Raw genomic sequence first — 23,021 nt, forward strand, 5'->3', positions numbered from 1 at the left:
GCACAAAGGAGGGGCGTTGAGTGAAGAGGGAGTTTGCCAGTCGAATGTAGAAAGCAGTAATACTGTGTGCTCCGTTGGCGCTCCCAAAAGGCAATTCATGCCTAAAACATGCTTAAGATATTTGTAAAAGCGGCATGAGAAATGTCACCGAGCGCACAGTGCACTCACCATGGGTTTGGCTTGCAGAAGGTACGCTGGTACAAACTGTCAATGCTCTTCTCTTTTCAAATGTCTTGATGCCACCGTCAGTGTGTTAACCTGCAAAAAACCTCAACAATCTATCCACAAAAATGTTGCACATGATTACTTGGAATGCTCGGAACTTTAGATTGCTCAGCAAACAGCAGCAAATAATTCTCCTTGCACTACCATAAAGATGGCACATGCTGTGCTTACAGGAAACAAACGTAAGATTTAATCACGATACCCAAAAATTCGAGACTCAATACGGCTATAACGGTATCTTTTCATTTCTATTGCAGAACCGCTGAGGAGTTGGTATAATTCTCTTTAACACATTCCTGCTAGCACATAGCCACTTCACCTTTGATGTAGAAGTTGCAATTGTAGTTCTGTATTTCAACAAGAACGGCGGTCGATACCGCCTAATTATGTTGATGCTCCCACACACCTCTCTACCGGTAAAATTCTGTTCAAAAACATAGATCACCTGTTCCTGGAAAACAGGCTGAGAGAATAAGGCCCTCACAACATGTAGATTACCAAGCGCGCGAATGGAGTAAGCCAATACTTCATTTTAGCTCATTTGATGCACAACTACTCCTTCATGAAGCAGTAGTCCGGTAAACATGGTAACAAGGTCGCACGAAAAGTTGGGTAAATAAAGTCTACGTAAGCTCGGCTCTGCCGACACTGAAACAGAATGCGAAATAGGAAACACTTCAGCATTGCTCACACAAATCTCGACGAAAGCCTGGTACGAATTTAAATAGCCAGAAAAGGAAACCCAAGCAATAATCAAGCTTAGCAGCAGGCAGCGCATACGATAGGAGGTGTACAATAGGGTGGAATGCATGCAGGCAACCATGCGGTGCCATATCTGGGGCCAAGCGTCTGTTGCTGAGGTGATGTTGTGCGCACAGCCCGGACGGGCCGAAAAATCAGGTACCCCTCTTCTCCTCTATGCCTTCATGTCGTCCCAAAAGGCCGTGGACCGCGCACCGCGACGTGAGTTTGTGTTTTCTTGCAAGGCGTGTGCGAGTGACTTCATGGTCTCTTGTACTGCGATAGCGCCGGTTACGCCAAAAGGCAGGGTTCCGCTTATGAGTGTGACTACCTTAACTGCAATTCAACCACAGCCTCTGAACTTCTGAACCACAGCCTCTGAACGACTGAACTTCTTGTGCGACTACGACTTGCTCACTGATAAGAGTTTGAGAACCCTCATTCAAACTAAGATCCACTATTTCTTCGCACAAAACATTACACCTCTTTAAAAACTCGCGTACTACAAGGAAAACATCAATATAAGTTTAGACAAAAAAGTAAAGAAATACTGGCATTGGGCAGCATTACAAGCACCCGGTATTTTTTAGGAAGTCGCGCAGAACTTATCTGGAGAACATTTACTAGAGCAGCCGCATAAAGTGGACAATGTAACAACTCACAAAAAATAATCTATCTAAATCATTAGAATCACAATCAAGAGCTTAAGAGTACAAAATTGGGCTTTATTTGGCTTTATTTCTTCGTCTAGACGCCCACTGGTTAAATTTGGCACTTGGTGCTCCAATTCACTACCTGGAACAAATGTCACTACCATTACTTCTGGTTCTTTTATAACATAATAGCATTACTTTCGGGGTATGGAGAATTCCGAGGGCTTTTTTACATTTCGACGCATCAAAACTTTGACCACAAAAAACTGAGGCAAATTGTTGGCCAACACTCCAGGAAACAGCTTATGTCTATAGGAGCAAAATCCTCATAATGTTCAGTTTAAACAGTAGAGTGCATTCAGCACACATGGCCAGGTATCAATCTTCATGACAGAACAGAACTGCAAATCACACAATGAAAACAAAAACATCTGTGCCTTTAGATACAGCCAAAGAAAAAATTGCATCAATTAGTCTAGGGTCAGACTACTTGGAATTCCTGGAGCAGTAGCATGCGCATTTGGCTGTTATGACCATCGCTGGGCAGTCAATAAATAATACTTCCAATAAATACAGACGATTTGCTATGATTTTAAAAGCCCGCCACACAACATTTTTACACACCCCTTACACATAACACTAACGATGATCTGCATCCTGGTTCTTTTTATTGTCGCGTTCGCCTTCTACCCAGTGGTATTGGATGCCTGTTACTCGTTTCACTGTTGCCCAGTATTGGCATTTCACTGCGGCCATTCTTATTCCATCCTTTTTTGTGTGGCTAAGGTGTCGTGCTTCTGAGCCCAAGGACATTGCGAGTGCGATTACCAGGGTTTTTAGAGGCGGCACATCTCTTGCTTCGAGTCATGTCCCTCCTGCGTCGTCGGCGTCCGTTCGCACGCCACCTGCGCATGCGCGACTCTCCTCCGTTTGTCTCTCCCACAGCTGTGCGCAACACTCTCACTCCGGCGCATTAGCATACCGACAGTTCGCGCGCTGGGTTGGCGCGCGCTTCGCTGCGTAACGCTGCGTTAACAGCTGCTCCAGTGCTCATGTGCGCGCATGCGCGACTCTTTTCCACGGTATCCTCTCCTTCAACCGCTGTGAATATAAAGCGGGTATCGCTCCGCGGCGGTTGAGTCAGCGCTCGCTCTCGTTCTTCTAGTACAAGTACAAGTGCTCCAAGTGAGAAAAAAGCGCAGGGCTGGCTGCATGCCGGTTCAATTAATTGGCTGTTTCCGCGATCCGTCAGGGATGGAGCTATCTGGAATGCCTAAAATATTAGCACTGTATGGCACAGGGCTAGCAATTATGGTCCATTTGGTTTAGTGGTATGATGTCTATGTTCAAAGAAAATTTGGCCGAGGTGAATTTTAGTGTAGTTGGACTTTAATTTCGAGAGAAAAAAAGTCCTTTAAGGGAGATAAGACTCCAACTGCTCAGTTTCACTGGGGAGAAACATTTCCACCATGACGACAAAGTGTTTGCGGTGTCACAAACCCACACGCACTAATCATTATAGCACAGCCTCTCTTAAAAACACATGCAAATCGTGAATACAATATTCTGCATGTGAAGGTAAACAGCTCAATAAAACAAATTTTTTGAACAATAACATTGGTTCAACAGAGTGGACTAATGAGTGGACAACGATGCAGAGAGGCCTCCTACTAATGTAAATTTCCCCAGCTTCCTTTTTCTTCTTGTGTGGGCGTTACTTTTGCTCCCGAAAGAGGAAACAAGTTTCTGGTAACTACAAACGCCTGAAATCTTTGCTGTATCAACTTTACCATACACATTCGTAATAAGACCTGACTTGAACTTTCCTGTGCCTGAAAATTAGCATTGCAGCAACTGCTAACATTCTCCACATACATTTAGGTCACCAAAGTGTGGTAATCTGTCAGCATACTACTACACAACTGCATGTCATTTGAAGGGTTAGTGAAAGATCAATCTCGGTTAATTATTGTGTAATTTCAACATCAGCTGGAAATAGCATCCTAAGATATGCTACTAACTCCTGGAAACTGATGTGGAAGACAGCCATACGTTACACGGGTGATAATCACTATTGTTGACAGTGCAATAGACACAGTTTTTCTATATTAAAGATTGCCCAATAGGATTTGCTTAAGTGCAGGTACCTTGTTTCTGAAAGAGCTGTTGGCTTTGCTTCACGGCCCAAATGCCAGCTTGGTGTCCACTATAGATGCGGGCTGTCTATCAGGAATGCTGTCTTCCCTGCATGTTGCAAGAAGTATTGCTCCAGAAGTTTTTACTTTAGTACACTCTCGTAACAGGGCAATGGAGGAATACAGTAGCTCCTTCTAGTCAGAAAGCAACCACTAAATAAATTTTTAACTGCGCCAAACTGTAAATGTTCCCCCAAGTGAGTTAACCAGACCACTAACCGCGAGGATTGTGCTCTGACCCCTGCTTTATGAAAGTAAACTCTTTTCCTCACTAGGCTAGTGCACAGCTTCTGTGAATCAAGGTATCGGTGCAACGTTACAACTAGTGCCCCTTCAATACTTTTAAAGATGATAGTCTTCCTCGGGCTACTAAAGCGCAGAAATTTTGGTCTGTCTGTCTGTCTGTCTTACTGTCTCTCTGTCTGTCTGTCTGTCTGTCCGTCTGTCTGTCTGTCTGTCCGTCTGTCTGTCTCTCTGTCTGTATGTGACTGGATTCATCCACGCGGCCGAAGTGAAATAAAATCTTCGCAATAGTCTTATGTATTCACAGCCAAATCTAAACGTCTAAGTCCGTTCGAGTTGCACACACTTTATAGTCAAGATGAACTCCCGTGTGAAGGCACTGTGATTTAAAATAAGTTATTTCATGTATGTAGACGGCATCCAAATCTCTCAAAAAAACTATTATGTCAATCTGTTTACGACAAGTCAGGCTTGGTGTCAACAAGCTTTCCAGCTGCAAAGAAAAGAACGGTTTTAAACAGAATCCTGGAAAAAGCTCATGTGTTGTCTTCTCCAGGAGGCATGGGGTCCACCCAGAACCCGACATCGCTCTTAACAGTGCGTCGATTCCTGTGAACAACGAGCAGACGTTTTTAGGAATTTTATTCGACGAAAAGCTGACATTCACCTCACATATCAAACAACCTAATGCAAATGATTGAAAACAATGAGCATTCTTAACGTCCTCTAACATCAGTCTTATGGGGCCGATAAACAACTCCTGCGGCGCCTCTATACTGCCTTGGTACGGTCTCTGCTTGACTACTGCAGTTTCGTGTATGTGTCGGCTACAGAAACATCACTGAAAATGCTCGACCCAATGCTGCATCTTGGCCTTCGCCTCTCATGCGGCGCTTTCCGCACTAGCGCTGTCGAGAATCTGTATGTAGAGTGTGACAAATTGGGCCTATGGCATCAGCAGGGGTATGTTGACTTGCTGTATGCATGTAAGGTCGTGTCTCTCACCAACCACTCTTTTAATCCTATCATGAAAGATACACCCAAAAGTTTACCTCTATTAAAACAGGCCATATATTTTCTTGCCTGTCTCTCTCAGAGTGAGGCAGGAGGCTTCTGCACTGAATGTCCCCATTTCAGATACGCACAAGACACTCATCCATAATTTTGTTCCACCATGGCATCTTCGTCCTATATCAGGCGACCTGTTATCCACGCAAATAGAAAAAAATTCGTACCGAGGAGTGCCATTCTTCAGCACTTTGTGGTCCTGCCGGACAAAAACAGGTGTGCAGAAGACTTCAGCGATGCGTCCAAAAGTGCTTCTAGTGTCTCTTGTGTAGCGCACGGACGAAATTTTAGCGGTAGTAAAAGAATGAATTTTCATAGCAGTATTTACACGGCAGAAGCGTATGGCATCTTACTTGTTTAAGTTCATATCATAAAACGTAGAATTCTCAAGTCCATCGCGTACACAGATTCTCTAAGCGTTGTGCAGGCACTGTCATCACAAAGGTATCTAGAAACTATTTGATCAATGTTCTTTTAAACGTTATAATGATGGCATATGCTTCAAACTTAAAAATAACTATATGCGGGGTACGAAGGTACTGTGGGATACCTGGCAATGAGACCGCTGATCAAATGGCTGGTGCTGCTACTCTCATGACCACAGTTGACAGAACAACAGTACCTTACACCGACCTAAAGACACTCATCAGAGGACAGCTTCGTAACACATGGCAACTACACTGGAGTCAACAAACAGACAGCAAACTACACGTAATAAAAGCACAATTGGTATGGTGCACAACTGATTTATATAAGAGATACACTGAAGTCACCCTGGTGAGGCTGCAGATAGGCCACACACATGTAACACACTCCCACTTTCTCACTAGATCTTCGCGACCCAGGTGTTAAAGGGGTGGAAGGGACCTATGCGTAGTCCACACACTAATCACATGCAAGGCAGTTGACACAACACGCCACGAACATTTCCCTGAATTATACAGACGACGCATTCCCCCGCACCCATCATACTTTCTAGCCGACAAACCAATGTATTCTAGTCGACGTGTTCTTAAGTTTCTAGCTGATGTAAAATTTCGGCAGGGACAATTATATCCCGTGTAATCATGTTGGCCCTATTCACGCCAGCCATCTCCAGCCATCTCCATTGTCTTTTGTTTTGCATCACTTTTACTTTTCCTCACATGTTTTAGTATTTACGTTCTCATCTACGATCAAATAACTTCTTCTCTAGCGCACTTTTACCTCGTGCGCCTTTGCCTTTGAACACCAACGATCATAATCACCATCAGCAATACAAATCGCCGATGTGTTGAATTGTCGTTTACAAAAAAAGGATGTTCAAGGGGTCTAATTAATCCGAAGTTGCTGTATAGTATGCTTAGCTGTGGTGTAGCTTGGCGCGTGACACTCTTATGTAAAGGCCCGAACTTTAGACAAAATGCCTGTTTTGTTTCCTTCAGCCATTATCAAGCCTATTTCAGACATAAACGCACACTAAGGGAAATAAATAGTTAGCGAGTGAACTAAAGCTATACGTTAACGTTCCTACAAGTGGACATTGTGGGGCTCGTACCGATGTGATCTATTTAGCCACAAAAGATGCCTTTTGTGGCCTATACATTCCTTTTGGGGTTTTCCTTGTACATTCTCCAACTAACGCTATTCTCGCTCCACAAGTCCGCAACTTAGAATTTTTCGCAAGCTGTTCGCGAGGAGAATCCACGCGCTGTGAAAAATGCGCCGAGAGCCGGCAACCAGTGTTCGAACAGCCGTCACTTCATCCTGGGGTTACCGCGAGCTACCAATCTACGTCGGAGGAGGCTTGAAGCAGTGTCGCCGGAGCCAACGTCCCTGCTTTGTTTCAGAAAGTGCTTTTCGCTCTATGTAATTCTGTCGCGCATTGTCCGGGCCTGAATGGGGGAAACTTTTATCCACACGCCCTGTTTATTGCAACGCAATAAAAAACAAGCATAGAAACGAATTAACGCGACCCATTCCCGCATGTGCCGCTCAAGGTTAAAGATGCTGACCAAGAGAGATCCACGTGAACATCTTACACCCGACAGCTTCAAGGTGACGCCACAAACACTGCGCAAACCAGCAGCAGATCAATGGAACATTGGCAGCCGTCAAGATGCATCTCGCATAGCACGAAGGACGAACGGGGAAAAGGTTACAGAACGAGCATGTTACCAATTCTTCAGCCTGGTCGCAGCAACCATCATCTCTGTGCTGGGTATTTCTCAAGGCCGTTTACAATTCATCCCAATGGGTTAGTGGCAAACAATAATCCGGGCTGTCTAAAATTGTTAATCGGTAAAAAAAGCGTAGCGACTGAATGGCGTTATTTCCAGTAGCTTAGGTGGGCTAACAATTATGGAGCACTCAATGATTGAACTTTACTGCGCTATCCATGGCATTCTTGAATGTTGCGCAATCGTGTTTTTGGTACTCATCCGTGTTGTCGTGAAGGAGGAATTACCGATGAGGCCTCCTCCACCATAACCTATTATTACCCACAAGAAAAAGGGATAGGCGTGCAAAACCTTTAGAAGAAACACTTCTGGTTTATTCACATGTTTGCACCAGACAAGAGCCTCGCCGCCCACATTACGCTATACCACGCTACACTTGATCGTAAATTGGCCCACTCATGGGCTTTTTTCTCATTCTGAACAGACAGCACTTAGCAGCGAGAAATATGGTCCCACTCTTAAATTGAGAGTTGAGCTTATTTTGAAGCTACCAGACAGGTCCGCCGCCATAAACGATTGACCGGTTTCAAGAGAGCAGTTCTAAATTTTAAATCGGTCTCGAAAGTGTGAAGGAAAGCTCCTGGATACTCTGTGGTAAAAGAACTTGCAAATGTGCTGTATGGCACGGTTGGTAATACAGATGAAATAAGATCATGGAGCAGTTCAAAATACAATTACGCTCTGCGAGCTCACGTGGAGGTTGATTGTTTTTTTTTTGTTTTCACACAAATATATACTTGGACGAGTTTCAACCTGATGTCGAAAGGGCTAGTCAACGGTGTTTCTTCATGGCGGTCAAGCCGTTGTTTTCATAAATAATCGGGCATATTTTACGTAAATCGTTTAGATGGCGTTTCTCGTATTACGCGTTCTCACAAACGAAATAAGATTACTTTCCCATAGTACAAGATTTGTCAAGTGTTTACATTTCTAATGAAGAATTTATCCTTAACTATTTCCTCAAGTAAATGCGAATTGGGGCTATACATGCTTAAACTGCGGTTGTGAACGCCTATATATTTTAAATGACACTTTTTACTGCCTATAATACCCGTCTAAATCCCTGATTTTGGGTGCATCACATTCGGAATACTACTCATACGAGTACTAATTCACTTTCTGTGTGAAAAAGCCTTAAATTCTCGATGTTTCGAAAACCTGTAAAGGGCTAAAAATGTTGTGAGGTACACAGACAGCACAAAATAACAACCAGCGCCAGAGGATGGTAGGCAGAGGCCCATTGTGCAACTTCTCCAGTTTGGTAGGTGAGGGCATTAATGATGCCAAATGGCAGCTTGTGGCGATGACGAGCGAAATCAACCAGATGCTTATTGCGCTATGGAGGAGATGAAGCAGTGCTGAAGGGCGCGGTCGCTGAGTCACAGAACGAGAGTTCTTAAAGAAAAGAAAAATTAACCTAAGCTTTTGCCTCCGTATTCTTAAAAGCTCTCAGAATCCCGCGTATCTTTGCTTTGCCGATGACAAGTCGGCAAAGAGAAATATTTTTGCCATGCTCTAGCTTGCTGAAGCGCTGTGACGAGCATCTCCAAGGATAAAACGGGTGCAGGAGTACGTGCCTGTCAAATGAATAACCGTACAGCATAGACAAAATATCTCGGGGTACTTTTTTAAGTGCAATGCGTGTTAACGTTTGCAATAGCCGAATGGATTGCTTTACGCTCTCCTGGCTTGCTACAGAGAATTATTTTTGCAATTTTGTGTTAGCAAGCCGCAAGCTTTATCAACAAAATATCAGTACTGCAGCCAAAATGAAGCCTTTTTTTTTAACGCTCAACCACAGAAATACTGAGAAAGCTTGAAATAGTTAGTAAAACCATAGGTTTTGAAAGACCATATAAGATGTGTTTGAAGGTTTAACAAGAGTTCTCAAACTCATGACGTATTTTAAATATCGGTCTTAACCTTTATACAAAAGCCATTATGCACGTTTTCTTTTGTAGATACTGCAGATGTACTGTTACTTTTAATAACGCGCTAGTATTCCTTTATATTTGTAGAATCCAGGTTGTAATGGTGTTATAGAAAAAATTCCCATTTATTGTTACCAACCTGGTTATTTTATTAGTCCCGCAGAGCTGTGAAGCTAAAATACTACGTTCGATGAGAGGGTTGAAACACCGAGAAATAATTGTGTATACGGGGAAACGCCGTCCCAACACAGAATCACAAGCCACCAGGTTAAAAGGGAAAAATTGCGATTGCTTTGCGCTTCATGGCACGCCTCTAGGGATGTACGCGTGGTTGAGGGTCATAGGAAATTATATAAATTCGGCATTTAAAAGACATTTTTTTATATACAGTTTTTCTTGTTTTGTTGTTTTGAGTTTTTTTCAACTTCACCATCAATTGAACTGTATTTCAATGAACGTTTCCAATTGTGTCAGCGCCATGGCAGTAACAACGGGGAGGGTGGTGGCACAAAGTGCGCCTGGAGTGACCGCTACCAAAATCATTTGGTGTAATTACAATGTAAATGCGCGCGGATATTCGTCGTGAACGAGAGTCCCTCTCTTGAGGCTGCTAATGCCATGACGTCACTTGCGATGGCACGCTGCTATGTCTTGCATAAACAGATATGACACCGGCCCAGACCTTACATATGTCGAAAATAATAAAAATACCCCTGGGGAAAACTTTACGCAACATTTTCTTCCTTACGGAACCATTAAACAAAAAGGTCTTGCAGTTAAAATCACGGACACCAACAAATTTGGCAAAGAAAAATTTCCTCCATTTCTTTTTACAGATGGCGTGGCATATAGAGAACAAAGCTACCCTTCAGCGAGAAAGTTCCACGAACATTCATACAACATATGAGAATCCCGCTGTGGACAACCATCTCTGCCCGATACGGGAAGCAAGAAGAAGTTCCACTAACGGCGGAGAAAACGATATAAACCTCACATTCCTCATTATCAGCCTCCACAACAAGCTGAGGAATGTAGTATCCCGTCATATGACATAAACTTGAGGGAGAGATACAATCAGAAGCAAGAAAAATGGCCAAGAAAAGTTCCTACCAACTTTTTCATAGCCTTACTTGTTGATCCATCAGCTGAGAAGAAACCCAAAAGTGCTAAATCATGCTTTATGAAGTTATGATGAGAATAGTAGTCAATAATTCGTGCCACAAATAAATTTTTTGTACTAGAGTCCCTACTGGAACTGGTTACATCTACTGAGGGGAAGGAAGGTAGAAATAACAGCTAGGATTTCGCTCAACCTACTTAAAGTGGCACTGAACAAGATATGCAGAGTGGACGCCGCTGGACGTGACTTTATTACAGTCAAAAGTCTGGCAAACCTCGTAAACCCTTTGAATATGTATTCATTTAGAAAGGCGCCGAGTTTCAGCGCAGTATGTTATTGCCTGCAGTGAGAAGTGGTTGGATACTTTTCGTTTCAGTGATAGAGGAAGCTTACTTTTCTGTCATTATATGGTGTGTTTGCCTTGTGCTCCTCAGCGTGCCCGTATTCGCGCCGGATTTCTCTCTCGTGGGTGGGGTCAGCACTAACAATCTCTCCCAGGTTGTTGTATTGTTGAACTTCTCCTAGCGTTTGGTTTCCAAGCACACTAATCGGATCAATGGGCAAGGCAACGAATAATAAAATCAGTATTAATTATGGAGACGAAACAATCCACCTCGAGCAGGGAACAAACTCGTGAAGGTGATATCATATTTCAAATAAACGAGAAGAAATGGACTTGATCTGACCAATTAGTGGGACGAAACGGCAACCGGTGGACAATTAGGGAAACACAGGGGAATCCAAGAGAAGGGTCTACAAGGAGGTGAAGATCAATAACATGACGGACAAATAAAATAGGTAAATTTATTTATTTATTTATTCAATACATACTGCGGACCCTGAGGGGTCCAAGCAGGAAGGGCACGTCACGCATACCACAAAAGTAATGACGTACATCTTACGAAAATGAAACTATGTTTTACATGCTACAATACACTTCGTTATGTAACAACAATGCGTTTCGTTCTATACACCACAATACACTTCGCTATGCGTTGGAACAACACACCTGGTTCTACAACACTACATTACACTTTCTTCTACAACACAAGTAGTAACGTGCGCCAAACAAAAACAATACACTTCATTCTACATATGTTACAATAAATGAGGTTCGCATAACTTGTTTCAGTCCGACACTGTTCGCGGAAAAAAAGAATACATAAAGGCATCGGTTCTCGCAAAAAATGGGGTTAGCAAATGGGGATGATGATGTCGTGTGTTCCTTGTTGTAAATGTGGTGGCTAACAGTACACTCGAGCGGCGCAGCATAGAAAGCTGTTGGAAATCAATGGCAGAGGCCTTCGCAAAGGCAGTGGACCTGATTAGGTTGTTGATAATGACGATGGTGCTGGTGGTGGTGATGAGCGAGCGCATGAACTATGCCTACGATTGGCACCCACTACGGATTGGCTCGAAGACCTCCCTTCTAACCATTATCCGCAAAGTCGACAAGCCCAGTATTTCCACAGCCCTAGAACCATCTCTTTATTCTTCTTGTGCAGGTAAAGTCATACAAACCATGGCCAGAGATAATTTACCTCTCTTTATAAAAGATCTTGGCCTTTTGCAGATACCATGTACGCTTTCCGTCCACACTTTTGTTCCAAGAATAATTTTCGTAAAGAAATCAAGCTATAACACACCCACAAATAATATAACCAACGAGAAAGCATTAAAAGCCCGTGATCTCAATGATGCTTTTGATAATGTCAAACACAATATTAATGCGAAACTGCGCTCCCGAAATTGTGGTCCTAAAGCTTTCGATAATTGGAATACTTCCCCTTCGAAAGCGAGGTATTCCTCAAAGTTGCAAACACTAGTATGGCCCTTTCCCTTCTACACGGACTCGCAAAGTACCCCAAAGGGCTCTCGTCTTTCCTGCTCTTCTTGAACATAGCCATGGTGAATACCCAAACAACTTTGCAAATTTGAGACACACTTCACTCCATTTATGAGGATGATATAACGGAGTGGCCGTTAAGTTGTAGCCTGGAGGATGACGCAGCCAAATTACTCGAAGCCGCTACCATTGCCTCAAATTATGCATCAAATTCGGAGTTGTTAGTTCTCCAGCTAATCCTCCATTTGATCTAGCAAAGGTAATCCTAAGCACTGTACTAGCATAAATATTATGCTATCAGGGGCTCTATTCAACACTGGTAAAGGGATCCTTAATCAGTTCAACTATATTAACGACAAATTATAATTCGAATATAGGCTACTGATGCTCACACGCCTTGGAAAACAGGTTGAAGGTATGATTCGGTGTGTCAAACACTGTGGCCTGAAGGGAAAGATGCCTCTGCAAACCATCGTCACCAGCCAAGTGCTTACAGCTGCTACTACCGACGCATGAATGAAACCAAAACCGCCCGTTTACAAGAAACAATTAGCAGATCGCAAAACAGGTTCAGGGCCTCCCAATTATTTCTCGTAATAACGTAGTTCCTTAGAGTCCTTGGTATCTATAATTCCTTTTGAAACCTAAAACAAACAAACAGAACCGAACAATATTCCAGGGTACCGCAGTCCAAACCTGAAGACGATTACTTGAACGTTTTTTTGTTAACCAGCCTTCAACGAAAGAAACCAGTCTCAACTTTTGTGAAATTCGGAGGCTTAGTATCAGCACTCTCCCTCTCACCAATACCATTGAGTCCTACACCCATGAGTACTGAAGAAAATCTCGTTCGCAAATTCTATTTGAAAATACGAAGTAAATTTGTGATTTCTTTACACAGAGGCTACCTTTCTTTCTCCCACCGCGTTCTTCCCGGCCGGAATCGTCCACCAAGAAAAATACCCTAATTGATTGTATTTCAAAGCGTCAAGCCCGCACAAGCGGAGGAAATAGCGATAGTGCTAGTTCTCGCAACCCCAAACTCTAGAGGCCAAAATCGAGCACAGAAATCGTGCAGTTCTTTTTACTCTATGGGAGCCGGGATCACTTTCTTTCCAACTGCTCAAATGTTCTAGGAGTATCTTTGATTCACCCCCCCCCCCCCCCGCTGCACAAGAAAGTATCATCTGGGGTACTGGAAATTGGATTTCGTACTCATTGAGGCTACCCATGCATATGCCCGAGGCCTAGTCCTTTCCGGTGAGAATTTTCTCCCAGCCCCACCTGCTGGAGGATCTAGAGGTCATCTCTTCAAGTTGAAAACAATACTTGGAAAATTAAAAGAAAATCATAAGCTGCATGCAACCTGCCCCCGCCAAGGTGCCTAACAAGGAAGACCAATGCATCTTATCAAGACGGCAAACAACCCTTTATGTCTTCCAATCTTGAAACGGCAGGCCGAATCCCTGTCATATCTCTGGCAATTTCCAGGTGGTTTGGGTTTGCCAAAGCATGCTGTATTTGTCCCCACATTCATTTTCTACCTAAGCGGCGTGGGAGACTGCCCTTGTGGAGTGCTCTGCAGTTCAGTATCAAAACACCCAGGTGCAGAGATCTCGAGAAGAGGGCAAATCATATATCATCGCGCACAAGGAATACCACCCAAGCACAGGATTATTAGTATTCTACTGTATTTTTTGAAGAAAGTTTTTCCGCCCCTCCTTTGGTCTCGAACCAAATCAAGGATTTGACGAAAGCCTGTTTTCCTGTCGCAGAACTACCTATGGCATCGCGTGCCTAGGATTGCGATACGCCAGATGCCCACATTCTGTTCCACTTAGGCGCAGAGACCGATACTGCAATGTATACGCAACCTAGAATGAATCGGAAAAGTAGCTGGCAGGAATCTCATTACCACGAGTCATAATTATATCCCTCTGCTTTCTTCCTATGCCTTATAGTAACTTCTATTATAGCTTTTCCTCATGCAGCGAAAGTTTGACACTTCTAGTATTACTGAGGGCTTTTTTTGTTGAGGGCATGCAGAAACGCATGCGCACCCAAAAACTGTTTCGTTTACAGTCTTCAAGAATGTTTACTTGTACATGTCCGCAGGACAAACGATGGGATTCTTTGGGAAGTACGAGGCCCTGCCACGCATTGGCCGCGTCTCCTGCCATAACTTGGTCTCCGAGGGCGTGCTTGGCTCAGCGATCGCCGTGAAACTGTCCATAGAAAAGTTATCTCCCCTCTATTAAAGTATGATGAGCCACGGGTAAATACTCGATTTTAAGAAAGAATAGCTAAACGAAGAAAAAAAAAGAATAGTGCAGCTTGTACTAGTGTTGCAAGGCTAGAAAGACAGAGCTGGCAGCACCTCTCCATTCGTCAGTGACGCGGCTGCTGCACCTCACATGAATTTTCCAAGTTCACGCTGAAAGCTCTTTTTAACTTCATAATGTTATAACTTTAAAACCCTCCCAAACTGGACTGTATTATCGCGGGCTAGAAGCGCCGGCAGCCGGCTTTGCGAACTCGGCGGATGTACCGCGACCTGTCCAGTGCACCCCACTTTGAGTGCGGATTAATGTTAACCGTTTTCGTGGTAGTTTTTGCGAGTTCCTCGCGTCGCCCAGGCTCACGCGCAAGTTTTGAGGACACTGAGCCCTCGTCAAGAGGCGCATGCTAATGTGCGCTCGCTTTTGAACACTTTTCGTGAACGCCAGAGGGCCATGCTCATTCTTAAGCAGCTCTGCTATTTAAAATACTTTAAAAGACTGTCTAGAGCTCGAACTGCGCCGAAAAACATACCAATAATACCCACAACATGTGAGTGAGAAAAGCAGAACAAAATGTAAAATTAAAACAATATGTCACCATACCACCCCCCGAAAGTAGGTGTCCGGCGAAGCTGATGAAAGCCACTACAAATGGTGAGTGACGCAATTACGACATTTTTCTCGTCATCCATGCGGCCTTGTCTCTTACGCTCAGTTAGTGCCATTAGATGAGGGTACACAGAGCGCACTCTTTTCTCCTTTTTTTCGATTGCCGTCACCATGATCACTGGTCAGTTCGCCACGACCTGATGCATACTCCCTGCAGCTGCGCCCATTAATGGTCATCAGACTGCTCCCTAGCGTCAGTGTTTAACGTAGAAAATGCGAAGTACTGCCGAGAAGCAATCTGCACCATCATTGGGCTCTTACGTTCAAGGAATCAGAACCCCGGCACCGTATAGAGTACCACGTCGCCTACTCTTCACCAAATTTGCCTAGGGATTCCTCGACCAGCTTCAAACAATGGCAAAAATTATTCAGCCATCGCGTTATCTACTCAACTCGGAACAGCTGCCTGAAAAGTTAGCACGAGAAAGATTTTCTGCTTGAAAGATAAGCTGATCTGCTAACATTGTCGATCAATGGCCCGATACCGCAAAAAAATTCCCCCGCATTTCCCCGAGGGGGAGAATGTGAAAGTGCGAATGCACGGTTGTCGGCCCGCTTGCGGCGCTTGCGCTCGGCCCCCGCAGCCCACCGCCTCGCCGCCTTCTCTTCCATCTCTTCCATCGGGTTTGTAGTATCACGTGTACACCACGCAGTTATCAAGCCGCTATAACGCCGCTGAGTCGCCAACGCACGCCGCTGACGACGTAGTTTGAGTGCGTTAAAGATATAAGGCGCGTTCTGACACCGATATCAGCGTCGCGTCCGTGGCTTATTCGGTAGAGCGTCGGGCTGCGGCCCGCAAAGTCCTCGGATCGAAACCTGGCGCCGGATGCTGTTTCTTTCTTAAATATAGAGGAGCACTGCGAACGCCGACGCCGCCGCCGGCGGTGGATGGTTTGGGGTCGCTTATAAAGAGCATTCGCTCTTAAAAGCATCAACTCACGCTCGTGTTTTGCACAGGTATCCCTCGTCGCCTGGTTTCTTATAACGACCGCTGCTGCGGCGGCACGCCCATCACACAAGCAGCGAGCTCACGGCCCGTGTACCTGCCATCGGAGACGCTCGTAACCCGGACATAGGCGGGTCGGCTCGGCCTGTTTGCTACCCGCTACGTTTGGAACAATCTGCTTAGTTCAGCTGGCAACCTGTTACTTGTTGGAGGGGCGAACGGCGGATTTAAACGACCGCCACTCGCTGCGGCAATGGGGCCCGAAACCGCAACAAACATGTACTCACGCTCCAATTTTGCACAGGTTGATTACCTTCCCGATGCGTTATGCTTTAAAAGAACTAACAGGTGCCTCTTAGCTGTGTCGGGCCCCACCGAATATTGCTGTGACCTGTTACGTCAAGGTGTCATTAGTTTTTTGTTAATCGACAAGCGCGCAGTCTTTATTCGCCTGATCCTGTTTCCAGTGACGTCGAAATGAACCCTGGACCGATTAACAGCTGTGACTCATGTACACAGACTTGTCTGAATACCCAGCTCTTCTTGAAACGGTACGACGAATCGAGCAAACCCAAAACAAGGAACTGTCAAACTTCCACAGATTGCAGTGCCTAGTGAACTTACAGCTTAAAACTCTAGAAGACCGGATGGGTAATGTAGTGCATGCAGAATGGGCTGCCTATTCCGGTATACCATCGTCACAAAATGACAACAAGAAGACAAATTTATTAGACACAACACGGGAAATATCCTCGCTAAAAGGCACCCGCAGACGGTGCTGAAAACCGTTTATGTCGCAATGACCTCCTGCTCAGAGGTACAACACTCGCAGCTAATGCGGGAAGTACTGGGTTCGAATCCTGGTACCACCGGGTACCGCACCGGTTTCTTTAAAGGGTACAGGCATCCCTGGTCGAGTGCTGGCCATTGAAAGGAGAATCCACGGCTGGAAAGCTGCCTTTACCCTTGTGAGGGACCCCTAACCCCTGTCCATCTGGCGGGGCCCCCGGCCATCATGCCGCGTTGCGCCATGGCCGCAGGGAAAGAGTCTGGCGGCATGTCCTCCCACGGGCGGTTGTGAGTTAAGCGTCCACCGTGGCTGTGGAAGGCACCGTGTTTATTCGCGTGCCTTGCTGGCGCCGGGCACCTACCGGTACAACAGATACAAGCGACTCCCCGGCCTGGCGCTCGGCCCTTGTGTGGGACTACAACGCCTGGGAAGTTCACCCGGCTTGCACGGGAAATCGTCCCTATGAAAAGGGGCGGGTGCAAAAACGCAGGGACTTTTCTTTTGTTTTTTGGTATACCGGATGCTCAGTCGGAAAGCAGGGGCCGAATTCTCTAAAACGATGGGGCGTCGCTTCGAAGCGACGGGTTAGTGCCATTGAAATGCATGTGTTGTGGGCTCGGGGTAGTCGCTTTGCGGTGCTCCTCATGAGGGGTGATCCTGAGAAAAGCAGTGTCGCGAGGGCGCGCAGTGACAAGCGAAACGACGGGGGGCAGTGGGTGTCGCTTCGCGCCCTTGCCACACTGCTTTTCTCAGGATCCCCCCTCATGAGGAGCACCGCAAAGCGACGGCCCCGACCCCACAACACATGCATTTCAATGGCGCTAACCCGTCGCTTCAAAGCGACGCCTGTTTTTTAGAGAATGCGGCCCCCGGACACCATCAGAGCAAAGAGCACTGTCACTTTGTTCAGAGCTGCTGCGCATAACAGTTCACTAGTAGAAAGTTGAAAGGGCACACAGATTCGGTCGCTTTCAAGGGAACAAGAGTAGCCCTATCGTAATAAAGTTGAATCCCTTCAGTGAAAAGCAATCCATTCTTGCCTCCGCAAATAATTTAAAGAACACCGATTTCGCTTTGAGCTAACATGTTTTGGTATCTGTACGCATAGCATGAAAGATGCTTCTTGAGTATGCCACGAAAAGCAAATCCCCTTATCAATTAAGATATTCCAAACTGTTTCTTGGGAAAAACTGCTACGTGTATGACTTTGCGTCCACTGCAATTGTCATGACTGAAAGCTATCAATATGGCAGCACCCGTCGTAAAACGCCTGTCCGGCTATAGAAAATCCCTGTGCGCGGGGGTGTTGGCCGGCTAACGGAGCTCATCGTCGTAGTAATTAACAGCCAGAGCATAAACAATAAACGTGATGCTCTTCTAGTTTAATAATCACGGCGCATGCGATATTGTTTTTGGCACAAACTCATGGTTAGATGATACCAGAAGCAATGCCGAAGTCTTTCCGTCAGGTTTCGAAATTTATCGGCATGACCATGACGTTCATGGTGGTGGGGCATTTCTTCTTGTCGACAAATCCATCCCTAGCGCAACAGTAGTTCTCTGCGACGATAACTCCGAAAGCGTATGGTGCAAACTCATCATACATAATAGCGAACATCTTACATCAGAGTCTTTTTTTCGCAGCCCCAGTTCAAATTCGCTGGAGCCATACCAGTCCTTAACAAACGCATTGCAAAACATAAATACTAATCTCTTTCTCGAAGGCGACTTTAACATGCCTCGCGTTCACTGGATCAAGAAATATCTAGTGTTATCTACACAGTCTGCTCTTTCCGATGAATTAAGCAACATGATAGCAACGCATGATCTTTACCAATTCGTTGATTTTCCCAAAAGAAGAACCGCCGAAAGCAGCTCTATAATATACTCTATAACAGGAAAACCGGTATCTTCAAGTTATATGTCAGAAACAGAACGAGGAAATTTTAAAAAATCTCGAAATACCTTCCTACGAAATTCCAAAGATAATATAGTGTGCCCAAGACAATTTTTTTCTTCCTTAAGCGATGCACTTAAACGCAGTGTTAGAGAACTATGGAAGTTTGTAAACGAAAGCGAGGAGGTGGAAAAAACCAATTCTCTGTTGTCTACCTATGAATGATTTTTAACTAATGACATCGATAAAGCCAATCACTTTAACTAATACTTGTAATCATTTTTTTCTACCCCCCTAGTAGGTGCACCAAGTGCAGGAATTTCGCAGTGCCATTTACCGGGCATGCCAGATATAGATGTAACATATAATGGAGTATCAAAACTTCTTGAAGAGCTGAAACCTCCTTCTTCCCCTGCTCCTGACGCGATACCCTTTCTGGTTTTGAATAACTGCGCATTCACGGTGTCTAAATTTCTTGTCGTGATATTCAGATTGTCGATGTCTACACGTCAGTTGCCCTTAAATTGGAAATCTGCTAACGTCGTACCTATTCATAAAAACAGACCCCGTAGCCAGGCGCCCAATTGAGGACCAACATCTTTGACGAGAGTGTGTACCAAAATCCTTGAGCACATTATTTACTCGAACAAATTCCATCATTTGCAAGTAAATATTTGCTTTATGAACTACCAGCATAGTTTTCGAGCTGGGCATTCATCCACAACCCAATTAGTAGAATTCTGTCATGAATTTTTTTTTATTTGATTCAGGTACGCAAGAAGATTGTGTATGTTTAGAATTCCGAAAGGCATTTGATGTATTGTCTCACTCTCACTCGTTTGTAAAATTATGTTATCTTGGTCTCCCTGACAACGTGCTTGTTTGGGTGTGCACGTATCTTTCGAATCGTTCCCAAAAGTTTCTAATTATTGGCTTTGAGTCCGAGCCCATCCCCGTCACCGCAAGAGTTCCGCAGGGCTCCGACCTTGGTCCCCTTATGGTTTTTAATTTTTCTTAAGAAAAAAGGAGTAAACGCTTCATCTAAACTGCGGCTATAGGGCTCCTTCTCTTGACTTTTGGCGACATCCAGCACCCCTTTTGGCTGACGCCTTTGGGTAGTACAAAAGCAGAGGGCATTCACCACCCTCCATGTGTTTAATTTACAAGCTAGAGAGAAAGTTGCTTGTAACTAATTTAGTAACATTGTGGTGCATTTAAGTGACTATATACTGAATAAAATAGCCCCTAAGGTAGCTGCAGAGGCTAAAGAAAATATTATCCGCTAAAAGAAGCCGATTTATCGGCTTTCTTTTGAGAGACCATCGTCTCGGCGTAAGACAACATCGCCAGGCCGGTGGTTTAACTTCCTGCCGATTCTTATTATTCTTTCTTTTTGCGAACAGTTGACAAAGAAACAGTTCGCAAGTATACCATAAACAGATACTGATGCTACTATATATGGTTGCTTCAGCGCGAGGATATGCAAGACGACGCGAGAAGGGGAGCCCACTCAGCTGACACTGTTGGCCTGGCACCGCCTTGAAAACGCGTGAAAATTTGATTTTGTATTTTCCCAAACTAAATGATTCTTGCTTAACATTTTTCGCCATACGATTTACTAACGGCTGGGTCCTGTATACTAACGAGTAGGTGAGGCAACAGCGTCAAATAAACAAATTAAGCGCAATTAAAGGACGCAAAACAAGCACCAAATTGCATGTCCGCCATTGGCGAAATGTGTAATTGTATATTCACATAACATAATACAGCCACACACACGGTGCGCCGCCGAAATATTTACATGCAATTATCAATAACTCTGTTGGTTATATTGTTAAGGTGGTGTTGGTTAAGGTGGCCCGCGAGGTTCTATTATGCGGCCCCCATCACGTGGTCCTAGCCAACACCTCTCCGCCTGTCAGTAAAAATCTGAACACTGACATGCCAGTTTTAAACTTCGTGTTTTACGGAAGGTCAAGAACATAAAATTGATCGCTTCCAGCTGTATTGTTCCACATATTCCCGATCTGCCAGATTATTGTCAAATATTATTGGCAATCCATTGAATTTTTTCTCTTTGCCTTCAAAGCCCCCCAACCAATCCCACGTGATTTGGCCTTCAGTCCTCCGCCGTATCGACTTCATGCAACTCAGCACTACACCTGAATACTTTGCCGAACCTTATTCTAGTCTTTTATGTGCGAACTGTGGATATATGATGCAAGAGCGTAAATAAATAAAGTGAGAGCAAACAGGGAAGCAGAAGTGCCACTCAGTTCGCCCGACCACTTTGTTTTACAACCATTACTTTCGGAATCACGAAACAAATTTTACGCTTCTGACGCTCGCTGTATTTTGTGACTGAGTCACGCAATGAAACGGCAAGCTAGTGCTGCACCATGTAGTCGTACCGGCGCCGCACACCAGCAGTGTTTATTGAAAGTACACGAATAGCACGCATGCACGTACGCAAAGGCGCGGGACGCTGCTGTCGACGAGCCTGCAGTCCGCCGGAGTCGCAAACTTTTACGCAGGATAATCGCCGATTGCGTTACTTCTTTTTTGCTTGATCGCCTGCTGTTGAAACGTTTTTGTCACCAAGTACTTGTTTGAACAAGAAGCTTTCACTTCAAATTTCACTACATGCGGCCATCGATCGGTGAGCCTGGAAGTGGCAGAGCGCCGTCACCGTCCGAGCAATTTTGCCGACGCTGTAAACGTACTTAACCCAGAAAGCTTTTTTTTTCTTAAGCCAAGTTGATCGCCGGAAGAAGTAGGACGCGTCGGGGCTGCGTTAAAGGACATCTTACGAAACAATCGAGAATAGCCAGCTCATTTTGCTTCTGTCAACAGGGTATCCCATGGGACCCCGGCGGCTTTGTACTACCCGGAAGTACTGCCCGGAAGTCGGTTTCACAGCGCCCCCTGGGCAGCGGAGCAGCCCCATACGCTGATGATTGTGTATTGTATAGGGATGTTAACAATCCGAATGACGCGGCTCAATTCCAGTTGGACCTATACAGTATTGTTAACTGGTGCGATAAATTGATTTTGGAACTCCACGTCCCAAAATGCAACTCCATGCGTTTGCGCCGAAAACGATCAAATACAATAACTGCTTACTTTTTAAAGGAGCCATGAAGACAAAACACAAGTTGGGTTTATTAGAAAGAGTGCTTAGCTGCGATAAAATGATACCAATATCATCGCAATCTTCGAAAGAATAACGGAGATATTAAAGAAAACGTGTGAAGCAGTCGCGACGCGCTAGCCAATTTCCCGCAACTTTTCTATGACGTCACGGAACCTTGTTTGTGCGATTGGCGGCCGCCTAACTGACCTGCCGCGACGACACATGACTGGACATCTGTAATGGGGCCTCTAGTTCCATTTGAACGGATCACTTGAATGCTAACGTGCAGTTAACGCACTGAAAATTATGTTTTATTTTTGGCCCGTATGACGTCATTCTTGCTCATAACACGTCACTGTGGCGCAATATTTGAAAGTTTTTGAATACTTCTTGCTTGTTTTTCGTTAAAAAAACATCTTTTGTGGCTGTAATGGAACTGAGTGAGATACTGAATCCTAGTTCTTTCAGATTAAACGAAGTTGCATTTTCTCTTCATGGCTCCTTTAAACACGGAATGCATCGCATTTTCAGATCATGTTAAGTACCTGGGCCTCACATTATCATCATACCTGACCTGGACCAAACACACTGAAACCGTAGCAATGAAGGCTAGCCATGTGCCTAAGGTTATTACAAGAACTTTCAAAAATGCGCCGCAGCACGTAAAGGAGACGTTGTACGTAACTAATATGTGCCAAATACTAGAATACGCTGCGACTGCGTGGGATCCGGACACCAAGGTACTTATTAACAAACTAGAAGCTGTTCAAAACCGAGCTTCCCGCTTTGTCACTGATTCATTCGCTTGGAATACCAGTGTTTCCGCCATAAAAAAGGCACGGTCTTGGACTGTTTCCAAACTCGGCGCACAGTGTGTCGCCTACTATTCCTCAACCAGAAAACTAACTTAATAACAGGTATTACCCGCCAGGCTTATTTAAAGTGCCTGCTTACATATCAAAAAGGAGCGAAAATAGCAAAAAGATCAGATATTCTTTGCCGTATCTCGCTTTTCAAATCCTTTTTTCCGGGCACAATTGGCGATTGCAATAAGCTTCTAGAA

The sequence above is a fragment of the Haemaphysalis longicornis genome, unplaced genomic scaffold, assembly GCF_048455015.1.
Source record: "Haemaphysalis longicornis isolate Haplotype H1 unplaced genomic scaffold, Haemaphysalis longicornis Haplotype H1 scaffold_8, whole genome shotgun sequence".
NCBI lineage: Eukaryota > Metazoa > Arthropoda > Arachnida > Ixodida > Ixodidae > Haemaphysalis > Haemaphysalis longicornis.